The sequence below is a fragment of the Leptodactylus fuscus genome, chromosome 3, assembly GCF_031893055.1.
Source record: "Leptodactylus fuscus isolate aLepFus1 chromosome 3, aLepFus1.hap2, whole genome shotgun sequence".
Taxonomy (NCBI): Eukaryota; Metazoa; Chordata; class Amphibia; order Anura; family Leptodactylidae; genus Leptodactylus; species Leptodactylus fuscus.
Genome location: NC_134267.1, coordinates 142,920,652 through 142,938,205, shown reverse-complemented (window position 1 = coordinate 142,938,205; position 17,554 = coordinate 142,920,652).

Here is a 17,554-nt window from a genome sequence, read left to right as displayed (position 1 = left end):
CAGGGAATGGATTCTGGCCGTACGTGGTCCGGCCTACTTCCAGTAGCACAGATTTGCACTACTAGGGTGCTTTTTTCCTTTTTCACTGGAATTCTTTTTATTTAGCTTCCGGTTTTCCTTCATTGGAACTCTGCGTTCAATTTGTGTGGTTGTAGCAGGGTTTGTGCTCTCATCTGATGAAAATACCTTGGAGAATTCCAGCACACCTCTCTTTCTTCTTGAAAAGATAAATAGGCTGCTGAACTCCATCCAGTCAAGGGACAGTGATGTTGATGAGGAATCTTCTAGTTCCACCAATTGGGGACCTAGGGCCTTCCAAGTGGACAAGACACTGGATAAGCTCATACTATTGGAATGTAAACATCCGGAAAGAGCTCCAATCTCTTCAAGGTTTAAAGTCTTATTTTTGATTGTGGAATCCCATCTGGACCGATGGGGTTCCCCACCTAAACTCGATATGGCAGTAGCCAAGTTGTCCCGTTGTCTGGTGGTCCCGGTGAATGTTGGCTCCAACCTCCAAGACCCCATGGATAGACGCATAGAGGGTACCCTCAGAAAGGCTTATTTGGCGGCTTCTGCTCAGACCTCGGTGGCTATTGCCTCTAATGAGGTATCAAACAAGTTGTGCTCTGACCTAGCCCAGTTAGAGAGAGACATCAACTCTGGAGCCTCCAGATATGATCTCTTGACCTTTTTGAGCTCTGTCTACTTGTTGGCAGATTACCTACCCGAAACCTCCCAACATCAGTTTAAGCTGACTGCAAAGTCTATGGACATCTCTATGGCAGCGAGGAGGCCATTATGGTTAAAACTTTGGAGAGCTCATAACGCCTTCAAATACAACTTATGTTCCCTGCCCTTTGAGTCGGGTAAGCTTTTTGGCAGAGACCTGGATGAAATTATGGAGGAACTAGTCAACAGAAAGGGTAAGAGTCTACCTCAATTCTTTAGAGGCAGATCAAGACCTCCCGGCCAGGTAGAGGTTATCGGCATCCAAGATATCAGTCTAGGGGGTCTGGACGGAGGTTCCCCAAGGATGAAGACAAGAAGAAACAACTGGTTTCTTCCAGTGGCCGAGACTCCTGTCAGGGATGACTCTCCCAATTTTTCACCTTCTGGAAGGAGAAGATTCAAGGTGGTACAGCGGAGATATGCAATCGAGATTCTCCATCTACCTCAAGATCATTTCATCATGACCTGCTCCCTTTCTGCGGCAGGAATACTCCATTCATGACTACATCTACAAGGGGGCCCTGGAAAAGGTTCCCCCCTTGGAAGGATTCGGTGTCTACTCCCCAGTTTTCATGGTGCCAAAATCATCAGGCGACTGGAGGGTGATTATAGACTTAAGATATCTGAATCACTTCAAAAGAAAAAAGCATTTTTGAATGGAGACTGTATAATCCATCACATCCTTCCTCCAGCAGGGTAAGGTCTTTGTTACCCTAGACCTAAGGACAGAAGGAATATTAGAATAGCTGTTTAAGTTTTAGCTACTGGAAGCATCTTCAGTTTGCGGCTCTGCCTTTCAGCATCTCTTCAGCTCCCCACACCTTCACCAAGGTTGTGGCTCCAATTGCAGCCGCTCTCAGACTTCAGGGTCTATTTATAGTGCCATACTTGGACAACTGGCTAATAAATGCTCAGTCAAAATCTGTTCTGCTCCAGCATCTGCAGACAGCCGTATCATTCCTTCAACACCTGGGTTTGTAATAAATTGGGAAAAGTCAGAGGTGATTCCCTCTACTCAGAAAACGTTTCTGGGGTTCCTCCTGGACTCAGACCACATGGAAATTTCCTTAACACCTACAAAGAAAGAAAGATTAATCACAGTCCGGTATTTCCTCAGAACACACATAGTATCCATCAAGACAACTATGAGAGTCCTAGGCCTAATGTCATCCTCAGCCATGGCAGTCCCTTGGGCTTTTTGGCATTTGCGTAATCTCCAGATGGAAGCTCTAAAGGCCTGGAACTGTTCAGGAAGGCCTACAACCTCCAATAAAACTACTTCCATCACCATCTGAACAGCCTCTCCCTTCACCTTCTGTCTTTATCCATCTTCCCTCATAGACTGTCAGCCCTTGTGGGCAGGGCCCTCTATCCCACTGTGCCAGTTGGTCACTGTTAGTATTATATTTGTTTGTATATTTTGTGTACCGTATGTATAGTCTCATATGTAAACCACCATGGAATTAATGGTGCTATATAAATAAACAATAATAATAATGAGCAATAATAAACTTCTAACTAATGAGGCTGTTCCCAGCCTTACATACATTCACACCTGATTGCGGACACCCTAAATGAGGCTCCTTTGTGACAAATGCCCTGTGTTCCTTCTCTACCAAACTGCTTTTTGTTTGCAGGTCCCCTGTATGTAGACATAAAGCAAGTGAGTGATTTTCTGCCCACAGTAATATCCACCTGGATCCCTGCTGAACAACAGTCCTTTGGTACTGCCGTGTTTGTTCAGATAAAATACTGTAGGGGAGTTGTCTAATTGAACTAGTACCGGTTGGTTCTGTAAAAACCTCTGGAAATGAATGAGAACAAGCTTGACCGCTATTATTTCTCTAAGGTTGGATGGAGTTGCTTGATCTTGGTGGAACAGTTAACTTGATGTCCTCATGAAAGTGCAGTTTTATATACCACTAGAAAGCTGAACTCAGCGCACTGTTGGTTTCCCCAGTATGTGCTACAGTGGTGGAGATATCGGTACTATTAGGCCTAGTTCACATGGGGCACGGTTAGACGAATTTCGGTCCTGATTTTGACGCGGGAAGCCGCGTCAGAATAGGGTCAAAATGCACCTGCCACGACTTTTGTGGCTTCCGACAGTAGCGGCTTCCCGCTCTGGAGTAGGCCCAAATGAAAGGGCCTAGACAGGAGGGTTCTGCCGCGAGGCAGATGCCGGGGCTGAATCAGCCGCGGAATCCGCCTGAAGGGCAGCTCGCTTCTTTTTTCGTAGCCACGCACAGAAAAAAGTAAGCTAGCGGTATACATAGACCTCTACTATAAGGGGGTAGATTCTGACGTGGATTCAGCGCCAAAATCCGCCCCCTCTTGCCCCGTGTGAACGAGCCCTTAGTTTCGGCACTAATATCTCCTCGCTGTCAGAAGCTCATTCCTAATACCTCAGTGTCATCACTGGGTTTTGAAGATCACCCACCCTGAAAGTACTCGTCCATAGATTTGTACTGGGGGGAAAGGGTGGCATTCCTCACAGCTGTGTCATCACTGGGTAGTAAGGAATACTTCCTCTGACAATGCTATGTTAGCAAGTGTGAATCTAGCGTAAGTTTATGACTATTTCTATGTTGTCATGACTCCTTAAACTTTAAGGGGCTCTATCATTGGAAAAAAGTCATTTTTAACTAATCACATCCTTGCATAGCCTTTAGAGGTGCTATTCCACATCTACCTTTAGTATGTAAATTGCCTCAGTGGTTTCTGAATAAGTCCGTTTTTATTCATATGCTAATGAGCTTCCAGCCAGCACAGGAAGTTCCCAGCAGCACTGCTCTCTGCTATTCTCAAACATCAACGGTAAAAGAAATCCAGCAAAAGCCGTGGTGGATGGTTGAATGTAGAAAAAATTCCTTCTTTATTGTAAATCACATCTTCATAGTAAAAAACGCAATAGGTACAGACATTACAAGCAAATAGCGTCAGACGAAAGTGCGCCTTATAGTCTGGTGCGCCTTATATAAGGCTTGAAGCGGCGGCACGCGAGGAGTTAAGCGGCGGCACGCGAGGAGCTAAGCGGCGGCCGCCGGCAAAGTCTCCATGCCGCTTCCATACATTGCAATGGGAGCGCGCTATTCAAATAGTATTCGTTCATCTCTAACTATTTGAATAGCGCACTCTCATTGTAATGTATGGAAGCGGCATGCAGACTTTGCCGGCGGCCGCTGCTTAAAGAGATTCTACTAGAGATGAGCGAGTACTGTTCGGATCAGCCGATCCGAACAGTACTCGCTCAACTCTAGATTCTACCATTAAAAGAACTTCTTCCCCCTAACCACGTCGGAATAGCCTTAAAAGACTATTCGTCTCTTACCTTTCCCATAGCCAGCGCCGCCTTCTCCCTGAGCTGTGTTCGCGCCTTCCGTGTCGTCTTCTTTGGGCCTCATGGATGACGCATGCGCAGTCGGCTCTGGCTGCGAGAGCCTGTTAGAGCCGACTGCGCATGCGTCATCCATGAGGCCCAAAGAAGACAGAGACGGAGCTGCGGAAGAAGGCGGCGCTGGCTATGGTAAAAAGGTAAGAGACGAATAGTCTTTTAAGGCTATTCCGACGTGATCAAGAAGGAAGTTCTTTTAAAGGTAGAATCCCTTTAACTCCTCGTGTGCCGAGCGCTTCCATTCATTTCAATGGAAGCGTGCCATTGAAATGAATAGAAGCGGCTGGCACGCGGGGGGTTAAGCGGCCGCCGGCAAAGTCTGCCGGCCGCCGCTTTCAATCATATAAGGCGCACCGGACAGCGCTGCGCCTTGTAGTCCGGTGCGCCTTATATATGGACCTAGGCAGGACTATAAGGCGCTCATGGGTAATGCGCCTTATAGTCCGGTGCGCCTTATAGTCCGCAAAATACGGTATGAAGATGTGATTTACAATAAAGAAGGAATTTTTTCTACATTCAACCATCCACCACGGCTTTTGCTGGATTTCTTTTACCATTGATGTTTGTGCATACCGGTCCAAGTCGAGGGAGTTCAACCTTCCGGGCATAGCCTCACCGAGGATACATTGGTGGGAAGGAACTTAATATATGAAGACCGAAATTCAATCACATTTGGGCTGAGTATCAAACTCTTTTTCTTGCTTATTTCTTCACTTACTGCTCTGCTATTCTCTCCTATCTGCGTGTGCAAGCAGGAAGTCATCAGCAGCAGTCTGTGCTGTAGACACCCATAGGAAACAATAGCAAAGAGGAGTGCATGATGCATCGTGCACCAAGAGTCTAATTATCATATGAATAAAAAGTGACTTATTCAAACCACTGAGGCAATTTACATACTAAAGGTAGGTGTGGAATAGCCTTTCTAAAGGCTATGCAAGGATGTGATTAGTTAAAAATGACTTTTCGCAATGATAGAGCCCCTTTAAACCAGCCTAATGGAGGCATTTATCAAGACTTTTGTGCCTAATTTCTTCTAATTTTGCTCCTTTTTTCAGATTATGCTTGTTTGAAAGATTTATCACATTTGTGTGTATTTTGAAGACTTTTGCACAAGGCTTGCCACTTTGCTGTTTTGCTGGGGAATGTGATACATTTGGAGTAATATTTAGGAAGTATTGATAATGTACACTTTAAAAAAAAAAAAAAAAAATGGGGCAACTTTACGCTAGGACATTGTCAGCATAAAAATAACACAAAATATCTGACGTCTGTGGAATCACAATTTTCTTGATGTTAACGTGAGCTAGATGTATTACTCATGTTGCTCCACATGTAACATCCTTATTATCCCTTTGATGTCTTTATCCTAGCTAGAACAAGATGTTCTAGTTGTCCTCTATCACTAGATTATCCATTTCATTGGTTTACCGAACCTCCCACCATCCCGTTAGTCTTCTCACTTATTCTTTTTCTTATTCCATCTGGTTGATGTCATTATATATCAACTTATATTATAAATGACAGTACTATCGAACTTTCTTACAACAATGCTTACGTATTCACTTGTTGGGTGGTTTATTTGTTTACTTATGTTGGAATTCATAAAGGTTTGTAATTTTTGCCATATTGAAAATGATATTTTTTAAAAAAACTGCATGAGTAGGGCATGGCTCTTAAAAAGAGACGCCATCCCTGTACATAGAAGGAGAAGGCTGGGAATGAATTAAAATAGATTGTGGATGTACTAAGAAACTTGTGTAAGTTTGCAATTGTGCGCTACGTAACACTTGGCAAGATAAAAGGAGGTTGATGCTTCTTCTTGTTCCATACATTGGACATTATGGGGGTGTAGAGAGATTTTTAACAGAGGTTTATCATTGTAACCTCCCCAGCATCATACTGCCCTATAGCACTATGCCTGTGTAGGAAAACCACAACCTTCCATAAGTGATTATATAAGATTACAAAAAGAGCCTCTCTACAACAGTAGACTAAAATTTGACTGAGCTGCCTCTGAACACAAGTGGTGCTGTTTCTGAAAAACAAAGGTAGCAATATTATATTACTATATTGAAGCACCATAAAAAGTACCGGGTGAATTTTGCTGTATTTTGTTGCAGGAGAAGTATTATGTGTAAAGTAAAGAACTTCCTCCGTTTTAAAACGTTTGTGATTCATGAGTCTATTTTTGAAACTCACAGAGAACACAAGGTCACATCTTGCTGCTAAAGGAATAGAGATTTCATCTGACAATACAAACATGTTACTTTACTGTCAGAAGTGTAGTTATGTGATATGCTCATGGAAGAGAATGTGGATACATTTAAAGGGGCTGTCAGATGAAGGGGCCCCACTATTGCACTCCCATTTGTGAACCAGAATAGAGTGTCTCGTCTTCTGTATGTAATTATTGATTGCCAATAGAGGGTCAGGTAGGAATATTTTACCTTTTCAGAAGATATGTGTGTGCATATAAGATAGAACTTGATGTCTTTTTTTCCCAACCATAACATGACAATGTTTGTGTGCTCAAAGACAGACCCAGAAAATGGCTTAACAAGATGTGGAACACCTTGACAGGCCTGCAAACAGCCTGACCTCAACTTCATAACACATCTCTTGGATTTATCGACATAGTAGGCCAACCAGCCAACTGATGACACTTTAAGAATATTATTGACCTGTCTTTCCTTCTTAACCCCTTAAGGACCCGGCCATTTTTTGGTTTCGCATTTTCGTTTTTCCCTCCTCACATTTCAAGAGCCATAACTTTTTCATTTTTCAGTTCACAGAGTCACATGATGGCTTATTGTTTGCGGGACAAATTGTACTTTGTAATGGCATCATTCAATATGCTGTGCAATGTACTGGGAAGCTGGAAAAAAATTCAGAATGAGGTGCAATTGGAGAAAAAATGCATTTGCGCCATTTTCTTATGGGTTTAATTTTTACAGCGTTCACTGTTTGGTACAAATGACATGTTACCTGTGTTCTACGTGTCAGTACGAACGCGGTGATACCAAATTTATATAGTATTTGAAATGTTTTGATACTTTTAAAAAAATGATAAACTTTGCAAAATAGAAAAAAAATTTTGTGTCATCATGTTCTAACACCTGTAACTTTTTCATATTTCCATGTATGGAGCTGGTTGTGGTGTCTTTTTATGCGGGACAAGATGACGTTTCTATTGATACCATTTGGGGAAAGATCTGATGGTTTGATCACTTTTTATTCAATTTTTTATAGGAGGCAAAGTGTTGAAAAAAACGCTTTTTGGCGGTTTTTATTTTTTTTGCCGCTACGCCGTTCGCAGTACGGGATAAATGTTTTAATATTCTAATAGTTCGGGCATTTTGGAGCGCGGGGATACCTAATATGTTTATGTTTAATGTTCTTTAATTACTTTTATAGCTAATCTAGGGAAAGGGGGGTGATTTGAACTTTTATATTTTTTTTATTTTTTTAATACTTTTAAAAACTTTTTTTTTTCTTCTGTTACATTTATGATCAGACCCCTTAGGTACCTTGAAACCTAGGGAGTCTGATCGCTCATACTATTCACTGCAATACTACAGTACTGCAGTGAATAGCAGAATCGCAGCACTTCTATTAGACGATGCCTCTGGCATCGTCTAATAGATCTCATGCAGAGACAAGCCTGGAAGCCTTCAATAGGCTTCCGGCTGTCATAGCAACCGATCACCGCCCTCATGTGACGTTCAGGAGGGCGGCGATCGGCGAAACATGGCGGCGCCCATGCCGCCGGCGCCGTTTACACACTGCGGTCACGTTTGACCGCAGTGTGTAAAGGGTTAACAGCAGCGATCGGCTCGGGCACCGACCACTGCTGTTATTGGCAGGTCCTGGCTGTATGATACAGCCGGCATCTGCCGTGTATGGAGCGAGCTCAGCGTGTGAGCTCGCTCCATACATCCCCATGCGACCCATGACGTACAGTTACGTCAAGGGTCGCTAAGGGGTTAAAGGGGTATTCCCACGTCACATACTCACCAGTCTTCACTGCTGTAAAATCTTCTTTCTTCCTGGTTTCTTGCATCATTTGGTGGGCGGGGTTTCACATGCAACCTGCAGTTTAGCTCCGCCCCCAAATTAGTGTGTAGCTCCGCCAACCCATATTGGACTATGAAGTACAGGCAGCAGCAACTCCATTCTGTGTTACATACAGAGACTGCCTGCCTCTGCCATAATGAACACAATTGAATTAGCCTGATAACTGGGAGAACAGAAGAAATGAAAGCAGCTCCTCTCCCCTATCTGAGAGCAGGAAGCTAGGTCACGTGGTGTAGACACAGGAATAGCTAGAAACACAGGCTCGCTCCCTGCACTTAGCCTCTCCTCCCTCCCCCCTGAGAGCAGGCAGATACATCACTTGACTTTTGAGCAGATAAGTCAAGGGCTGTGGCCACAAAGAATTGAATAAAGTAAGATAGTGGACAAACAAAGCAGTTTTGCTGAAGCAGTGTATTTAGGAAAAGTCTTACATCCACATTAACAAGAGGTATAGATAGGATCCTTGTGATGGGAAAACCCCTTTAAATCAGTAGAAAAAGAACATGTGAAATGTATTGATACATGTCTTTAGACGTCTTCCTCATCGGACAACAATATGTAGCTCACATTTCCCTGTCTGCAGGCTCTATCTACTGTATATGTTCAGAGACCACACTAGAGAGATTATCACAGAGAATAATACATTTGTAAAAGCTTTCCAGAGGTATTGAAAAGGGAACAAAATACACAGCATGATGCACTATATATATAGTAAGATTATATTTTACTTTTGTTTATGCTTTAATGAAATTCACAATGATATTCCAAATTCTATTCTGCCCTTTCAAAGGAGCTTGGCACATTGGTGTAGGGGTATCATTCTGAGCCTGGTAGGGGTGAGTCTTTGTAGAAGGATTATATTATTCAGCTGAGAACTATTCTATATTAAACTGAGTTTTCCCATCTAAATGTGGCATATTCACAGGATTTGTCTTATAGATGTGTGTCTCCCTCTGAGACCTGCACCTCTCTGGGGAATGGGGACCCCTGTCTGGCAGCCTCTGTGAATGGAAAACTGGTTGCACTTTTGTGGCTCTTTTCAGTCACGTCTATGAGAGATCCAAAAATAAATGAGTGTAGTTACATGGCTGTTTTTTTTCCCTTTTGAAATATATTTCTATTGGGTTTTAAGTACAATTATAGAGTATCTAAAACATATAGACAAAACAAAGTAAAGCTACATTCACATGGCAGATTTTTTAACGACCCCATTAAATTCACTGTATGTGAATAAGGGCTATCACTTAAAACTGAGTTTTCATGGCTGTTTTGTGCCACGTTGATGGGAATGTAGAATAAAAGTTCCAGATCACTGTCAAAGAGTGGGAGGAGAATGCTAGATGTAGTTAGGCATCCAGTATAAGACACATGCAAGGGTTCTATCAAGCCATACAAAGTATCTGGATGCCTTGTTGGTACAGCAAGCAAACCATTGGTTTTATATCGATTGAAATTTAGATCTGGAGGATTGGAGGAAGCCACATATTTATTTGAACAGGGTTAATTCTAGACAGCTTTTTTTTTTAATATTACTGCTGTCTTCTAAAATGTGAAGAAAACAAATAATGCCCTAAGGCCATTACTAGTCCAAAACCTTTATCTGGCAGAATGGAATATAGATGTTCAGATGTCAAGCATACTTAACCATGTAGGTAAAGGTGGTAGAACAACAGCAGTTCACTGTGCAATAGTTCCAATTTTCCAAATAGTCTGTGTTCTCCCAATAGTTTTTGTTTGTGAATGTCCATAAAATATATGTGTGTGTGTGTGTATATATATATATATATATATATATATATATATATATATATATATATATATATGTTAGCAATAAAGTAGCAATAAATCACAAGATATTATACAGCCTGCATGATATGTTGTATTATACAAGGCAACATAGTAAGGTTCAGTTCTCATGGTGGAAACAGGATCGGAGCGGGTTGCTGAAAATTAAGTGTCCTGCTTGATCTTGACACAGATTACAAGTCAGATCCAGCCGTTAAGTCCATGTCTTGAGACTCTCCACTGATTAGGTCCATTCATCTGCATCAGCATTCTGCTGTGGGTGGAAAATGTAGGGGAATGCGAGGCAGATTTCCACCTCAAATTCCTCTTCATTTTCCAGCGTCTGAACAGGGCCCTAACAGATGCACTGTCATGACATGGGAACACCTGAAAGGTATTAGGAAGTCATATACAGCGTTGCATTTATAATTCTGATGATTAATAGATAAAGCCAGTGGTTTAACAGAAGACAATGCTCTATCCTTTATAGCCTCCTAGGACAGTATATTGTACATGATTTTATAGTGTCTAATGAAAAGAAAGCACTTTCCAGAATGAAAACCACAGCAAAATGCAGAAAGATTTGGCAAAGTTATTAAATAAAAAGGTGATCCATAATGTTGTTAATTTTTGACTGTACCTCATCTGTAATATCATTATATCTCTAATGAATCAATCATTACTTTTCCACCCATCATGGAGTCTTACCTACAATTCTGCAAATAGCTTCCCCTTACCATCCACTTCAATTCATTCTGACCAACCTTTAATATACATGGACTGCTTTAGGGTTGTCTATAACACGTGATGTGGCTCAGATCCAGTAGGAGATAAATATTACAATGGTAGCTGTAAGATAAATATCTAGATGTAAACTGAAAAAATTATAGTTACAATTTGCACAAAGCAGGCAGCTCTATCCTGCGGAATTAGAGTTTGACGTAAAGTTCATGAATCTTTCCATGAACATTTAAACCCTGCACCAAAGTCTTTCCACTTACAGGACTTAACAGTATGTGTATAAATCAAAATAGATTTTACAGTAGAATTTATTTTTAAATTGGCCATCAATTGATACTTGATATTTAGCAACAGTGCCACACCAGTCCACAGGTCAGGTCTAGGCAAGAAGATGGAGAAGGGGATCCGCACTCTAGGTTGTATGGATATACCAAGAATCCAATAGTAGATAGGACGAACTTTAATAAAATTCACACAGTAAAGCACAACACGTTTCGGGTTATAACAAAAACCCTTTCTCAAGTGCAGAGTCACAATTTTGGAACATCCACCAGTCAATAGAAAAGGAGTACTTTCCAGATGGGCTTCTGGACCTCTGGAAGGTATTCCTCTGCTGCGTGTCTGGTACGCAGCAGAGGAATCCCCTTCTTCATCTTCTTGCTTTGATCTCCTTCCCGGTTTTCCGGTGTATACTGTTGGAACCGCTTCCCAGTCTCACCAGGATAACTAATTACACAATTGCTAATTAGGCTGTTGTGACTCCTTCACAACCCCACGAGGTGAGAGGCCAATCGGCCGTTCTTCATTTTCTCTCCGATTCATCACAAAAGTTGTATTGTATACTACTACACTTAATGCGCTCAGTGTCTCTCTCCTTTTTTCTGCACAGGTCAGGTCTGGAATTGAAAATGCACTCCACTAATGCAAAGGGGCAGTACTGCAACAACCTATGTTGTTCTTATTCTGTATAGTCCCTGTCATGTTACTATATATTGACAATACATTATTCATAGATTTTTTTTAACCAGTAATTCTCTACAAGTATTCTGTCTCCCAGCTTTTCTTAGCCCCTAAATGACATATACATTGATATATTCTCCCACCACTAAAGCCTATTTGATGCAGCTCATATCTAGTCCTACCATCAAGTGCTCTCGCTGTCCTCCAGAATCACTGACCAATGCCAACCCTTTAGCTGTGAATGATATTTTCTGCCTCTGTGTTACAGCTGCCTGTAGGCAAATCTGGTCTAGGCTAACACCAATGCCCATAATTCTGGGAGTACATAAAGTAAAGTGTATTTCAATGTGAAGATGAAGAACACTTTAGAAAACCTAAAAGCATTGTCTGTGAGCTTCTGCAAGAGCCTGAATTTTTTTTTTTTCAGTGGGAAATTCCGATATTGGTGTGGAAAAAGCAATAGCCACATATTGAGTTCCAGTGTATAATGTATAGGATAAGTATGGTGCCAGAATACAAACAGTTCCTTATGAGGAAGATGAATACTTGTACATTCTCCCATTTTCTTCCTGTAATGCCCACAGAAAATTCACAATTGTCACTAAGTGCTCCCCAAGTGCTTCTGTAACCATTTATAATAAAAGTAATAACAGGGCAGTGGTGTGTTATTTTATCATTCTTCTGTTCATTAAAACAGAAAAATATCATGTAGACATATTGATACGAGCTGATCAATGTGTGAACATAGTGGATATTCTCAGTACATGTTCAGAATTCAGGATTGGAAAAGATCGGATCCCAATCAGCAATCAAGTAAATTTCATGATCGCGATCGGGTTCCGATCCCGCCTAAAAAAGATAGGAATGGAATTCCGATCTCGATTGCTCAACTTACCTGCATAGAAGTGCTGCCGCTCCCCGTTTTTCTCGCTACTCTTCTTTCTCCTTCACATGCATTCAGAGCGCCCTGCGCGCCCCCGCCTCCCTAGACTAGTGTTAGAGATGCTGGGAGAAGGTGGGTCTTATGGCTTAGGAGAGTGCACTCACGTCTCCCCGCCCACACTCTCCTAAGCCACAACAAGCCCCGCCTACTCCCATCATCTCTAACACTAGCCTAGGGAGGTAGGGGTGCGCACGGTGCTCTGAAGGTATGTCAATGAGAGGACCGGACTGAGAAGAATGGGGAGCGGCAGCGGATCGGTGCAGGTAAGCGGACACCAGGGGGGTTAAGTAGCTGGGGGATGTTTTTAATCACTACACAGTGTGGAGTCCAAAAATTTAAATAATTTTTGGACTCCATGCTGTGTAGTGAATAGGATCTTTTTTAACATCCGATCTTCGATAATTAAAAAAGTCCCATTGACTTGCATTAGGATCGGAATTGGGATCGGGTTCAGATGGAAAATGATCGGAAATCGGATTTTAAAAACGATCCTGAAATTTCAAGATCGGCTCAACCCCACTCCCAGACTGATAATAGTACCATGTGGCCACAAACTGATGAAGTAACCATCTTTGCCTAGACCAGATTTGCCTACAGGCAGCTGTGACACAGAGGCAGAAAATTTCATTCACAGCTAAAGGATTGGTATTGGTCAATGAGTCTGGAGGACAGCAAGAGCACTTGCGGCAAATCTGGATTGGCCCTGTTGAACTTGCATACCCATGAAAACACATCAATTTATTGCCACAATAGTATGTTTGTGCTCTTATTAAAGGCTCCTACACAGCAATATTAATGGTTTAAGAGTAGTGATGAGCGAGTAGTAGTCGATCAAATACCTCGCCGGCATAGGAATGCATGTAATCGGTCGAACACCAAGGGGTTAAACGCTTTGAATATTCAATGCGTTTAACCCCTTGGTGTTCGACCGATTACACGCATACCTATGCCGGCGAGGTATTCGATCAAGTACTACTCGCTCATCACTATTTAAGAGGCATTTTGATCTGAACTCATTTTAGAGGGGTATTTCAGTTACCTTGTATAATGAAAAGGTATGTCATTTTTCAAGATCTCTGCTTGCTGTCATTCATTGGGTACCTTGACTGTTTCTAGCAATATGAATACATGGATGCAGAACATATTAGGTGCAATACACTTTACTGCAATATTAATACCTGTCTATCTGCATCATCATCATGTGACCAGGATAAATCTTTTTCCAATGGAAGTAAGGTATTAGGGTTTCATTTAAGAGAACCTAATCAAGCAGATAAGCAAAGATCCTGAAAAGCAACTGATACAGAATTAAATAATTCATTATACAACAACAATTATTTGTTGAAATCAGAATACCCCTTTAAATCAAAGAGTAAGGAAGTATGACCTATAGGCTAAAACCCCACGTTGCGGAAATGCAGCTTTTTGTGTTGCAGATTTGTTTTTTTTGAGCCAAAGCCAGGAGTGGATTGAGTAGAAGGGAGAAGTACTGTATAAGAACTTCCTGTATAGTTCCCATTCCATTTGTAGCCATTCTTGGCTTTGGCTCAAAAAAACGCAACAAAATCTGCAACAGAAAGGCTGCGTTTCCGCAACATGGGCCTCAGCCTTAGGCCGGGTTCACATCTGCGTCCCGGCCTCCGTTCTGCAGGTTTCTGTTTCCTGCACGAAACTGCACAGGAGACAGAAATCTGCAGGCATTTTTCAAACCCATTCATTTGAATGGGTTTGAAAAGTGTCCTGCCGTGAGTGCCGGTGAGCGTTTTGTGTTCTCCGTGGCGAAACCGTTTTTTTTAAACCGGATACAGAGTCGGACATGCAGGACTTTGTGTCTGGTTTAAATAAAACGGTTTCCCACGAAGAGCATAAAACGCTCACCAAAGCTCATGGCCGGACTCGGTCTGACAGGTTTTCTGTCTTCTGCATGCAGAAGACGAAAACCTCATAACGGAGACCTGACGCTGGTGTGAATCCAGCGTTAGTGAGTTTCAATATAACTATGGAATGGGAACTGCAGAATTTCAATGCTCATAGTGGCAAAGTTTATTTGAATTGAAATGTGTTGAGGTATCAGTATAAGGGTCTATTCAGATCACGTTTCTTACATCGGTTTAATGGATGCAAAAAAACGGATTAAAAAAATGGATGCAAAAACGGACCCAAACAGTTGGCTGTCCGTTTACATAGACAACAATGTTAAAAAAACCGGATCCATTACTGTCTGGTTTTTTTTGGTATGGTATACTACGTTTTTGTGTCCTTCAAAAACGGACAGCAATGGATCCGTTTTATTTTTTTGTAACATTGATGTCTATGGAAACGGATCTTCTTGTGTCTGTTTTCTTTTTACATCTGTTAAACTGAAGAAAAAAAAAGTGATCTGAATGGACCCTAAGAGAATCCAGTAAAACACATACACAAAAAATATAGTCATTTATTGATCAAAATCATCTACATGCATCCGAAAAATTATTATTATTGATATTCAATAGGATGGAACAAGGCCGAATGTTTGGCTTCATCTAGTAAATGGAGAAATCATCAATAGGGTTGAGCGATCGGGATTCCGATTGGCGATTGAGTAAATTTCACGAACACGATCGGAATTCCGATCCTGATCTTTTCCGGCGGGATCGAGGTCGGAGGTTATTTCCCACAATTCTTGGCTACTGGCCAGTCATTGTGGGAAAAGCTATAGAATCAGATGAGCGAGCACGTACCCATAGTAATGAATGGAAGCGGCTATTCATTCCTATGGATTTACCACAGCCTGCCACTCTTCTGCTTCGTCCCTGTTTTACCGTATACTCAACTCTGCTATATCTCAGATGTAGCAGAGCTGTATACTCAACTGCTATATCTGAGATGTAGAAGAGCTGAGTATACAGTAAAGCAGGGACGAAGCAGAAGAGTAGATAGTATCTATCTACTCACGAACTTCGCTCAACTTACCTGCACAGAAGTGCTGTCACTGCCGGTTCCGTTCTTCTCGCTCCTCTTCTGTTAGAGATGCTCGGAGAAGGCGGGGCTTGTGGGTTAGGAGAGTGTGGGCGAGTACTGTTAGGGGAGACGTGAGTGATGCACTTACATCTCCCCGCCCACACTCTCCTAAGCCACAACTAGTCCTGCCTTCTCCCATCATCTCTAACACTAGCCTAGGAAGGTGGGGACGCACGGCGCTCTGAAGGCAAGTCAATGAGAGAGGTCCGGACCGGGAAGAACAGGGAGTGGCAGCGATCTGTGCAGGTGTGTGTGGGGGGGGGGGGCTAAGTAGCCGGGGGATTTTTTTTTTAATCACTACACAGTGTGGAGTCCAAAAATTTAAATAATTTTTGGACTACATGCTGTGTAGTGAATAGGATTGTTTTTAAAATCCGATCTTCGATTACTAAAAAAAAATCCCATTGACTTGCATTGGGATCGGGTTTGAATGGGAAATGATCGGAAATTGGATTTTAAAAACGATCCTGAAATTTCAAGATCGGCTCAACCCTAATCATCAAGCACCCATATTACTAAAACTCTACTTAGGTTCATGAGTCCACCATAAGGCAAACAAAAGAACAATATGTGGCGCTGTCCATGACTGCTGTATCAGAGGATCTGTCACAAAGCACAAAATGTTAAATGAAATACATTATTTGATTCTTGTACTCCTGAACTATTTGACTATTCTTAAAAATTGTTCAATGGTTAGGACACCTGTAAGGTTATATATAAACTTGCTTTTATTCTCCAAGTGGGCGGGAACCCTTTGTTTGTCTATGAGAAAAAAAAGGGTCCTGTTCACATGGTAAATAAGAGTTTATTTACATGTAAGCTTCCAGGGTCCGTATCTTGTGAATGGACGGATCAACTTTAACAATAAAATGCCAAATTAACTTTTGTAACTGCATAAAAACATAAATATAAGAAATCTCATGGCCTTTAATAGTCTCTGTGACTTTACTGGGTATTTTATTGGGGAGAAAAGCAAGGCAGACTATGTCATTGTGTTCTCCACAAGCAATGAAAGCTGAAGAAACAGAAGCTGACTGATGGGATTTGCTGTCTCAAAAATCTCAGACAGAAGTTAATGGAAACATTTAGGGTGAAGACACACCATACATTAACTGAATACCGGCCAATAGGTTTTACATGTCTACCTGCGAAAACGTGTAATAAGTTAGCTAGCACTAGTCATATACTGTAAGAGAAACCACCAATGTGGGTGATACAGCGCGTGCCTTTCCTCTTATATCTAAATATGATGGAACAGAATAAGAAAGAAAGCCACTTGTGTGAACCATCTATCTAACATTAGCAGAAGAAGCTGGGAGACTTGTGGAAGAATGTCCTATGCATGGACTAGCTGTTTAAAGGGGTTTTCCCATCTGGGCAACCTAGACCGCTTGCAGAATGGGGGGGGGGGGGATGTCCAACTTCTCACATCCCACCAATAAACTTTTATCTACTGTTCTAAATGGAGTGGTAGTTGTGCTGCGCATGCAATGCTCCATTCATGTCAATGGCAGCACAGGAAATAGCCGAGCACTGTATTTATCCCAAGAACTCCCATTGCAATGAATTGAGTGGTGACTGCACTGCACAACCACCATTCTGCTCATAGGTGGGGGTCTGAGTGGTTGGACTCCTAATGATCTGTAAGTTATTCCATATCATATGAATGGGAAAACCCATATGAACAAACCCATTTAACTTTCTAGACTAAAGAGGTTCTCCACCTAAATTTATTAGACACATAAATCAGTAACCCCCCGTGATGATCCTTGAGTTAAACCGCATCTATTCGCTCCCTGTAGCCCTCATAATACTTACAAGAATTGTGGAGAATCTTTTGTATTGCATGGTTCCTCTGTTATTCCTCCTACAAAATGATGCAGTTTATTCATGCAGTAAACTTCTATAAGGACCAATAAAGGAAC